The sequence below is a fragment of the Pteropus vampyrus genome, unplaced genomic scaffold, assembly GCF_000151845.1.
Source record: "Pteropus vampyrus isolate Shadow unplaced genomic scaffold, Pvam_2.0 Scaffold258, whole genome shotgun sequence".
In the NCBI taxonomy this organism is placed as follows: domain Eukaryota; kingdom Metazoa; phylum Chordata; class Mammalia; order Chiroptera; family Pteropodidae; genus Pteropus; species Pteropus vampyrus.
The window spans coordinates 116,510-117,761 of NW_011889039.1; positions in this window are offsets into that span (position 1 = coordinate 116,510).

Sequence of the window (1,252 nt, forward strand, 5' to 3'; positions counted from 1 at the left end):
TTTGTATTTCTTTGGGAGAATTTAAAAACAGGCGGGGAGGACCAGACCCTCTCTTTACATAGAGGAAACGTGACACAACACACACGTGACACAACACACACGTGACACAACGCGCACGTGACACAACGCGCACGCGACACAACGCGCACGCGACACAACGCGCACGCGACACAACGCGCATGTGACACAACGCGCACGTGACACAACGCACACGTGACACAACGCACACGTGACGCGGAGGCGAGTGCAGGGGGAACGGACCTGCCACGGCCCGGGGCCAGCGGGACGCTGTGACTTTAAGTCACAGATCGAACCGCAGAGTCAATACCAAGAAGCACATCGTAGCCTCAGTCGGTCTTAATGCACTGGAAAGCCGCGGGGTGACGATCACAAAGCCGCGGGGTGAAGATCGCAAAGCCTCGAGGTGACGATCGCAAAGCCCCGAGGTGACGATCGCAAAGCCTCGAGGTGACGATCGCAAAGCCACGGGGTGACGATCGCAGTTCAGGGCGTGAGCGACAGGAGCCGTGGTGCCAGCCCCCGCCGCTCACCGCCACAGACGCCTGGTCTTCCTCGGGAGGGCTGTGTCAGGCGCCACAACGCAGGTCAAGCACGGGTCACATGGCGGGCGCTCCCTCACGCCAGGCTGACGCAGCGCCGTCAGGGCTGCCAGTTGCGATGACGTGGACAGGGCCCGGCGGGTGACGGAGCTCTGGCCCGTGTCCCCCGGGCACCAGGGCAGGAGGAGAGAGCGGCAGGCACTCTGCAGGTCCTGAGGCTCCCGGGCAGGCTCAGCCCTCGCTCCTGGTCTGTGCAGAGGGGGTGGCCAGCAGATACCTCGAGCCAGGGCTCTCCGTCGTGACCGGCTGTCGCCCCTGTGTCATCGCCAAGCACGGGTAGAGTGCAGACATCGGATGCCGCGTGTTCACTGACAGACACTGTGAGGCACGGAGGGTCGAGCTGCTTCCTCAGCTGCCTGGACCCCAACCAGAAGTCCCCCCAGCACAAAGACCGGGGCTGTGTCCCACTTGGGCACCCACTCGTGACTGCATGCTCGGGTTTGTGCTGCTGCCTCGAAATTCTGGGTGCCGTGCATCTTCATTTGGGGCTCTGCGGGTCTTAACTGGTCCTGGGCCTGGGATGGGTTCACAGACTCGGAAATATTCAGCTGATGGAGTTCATTTCTACCGTACTGACCGTCAGAGACCGAGCTATGTGACAGGAAAGCCACAGAGGACAGACTGGGCTACTA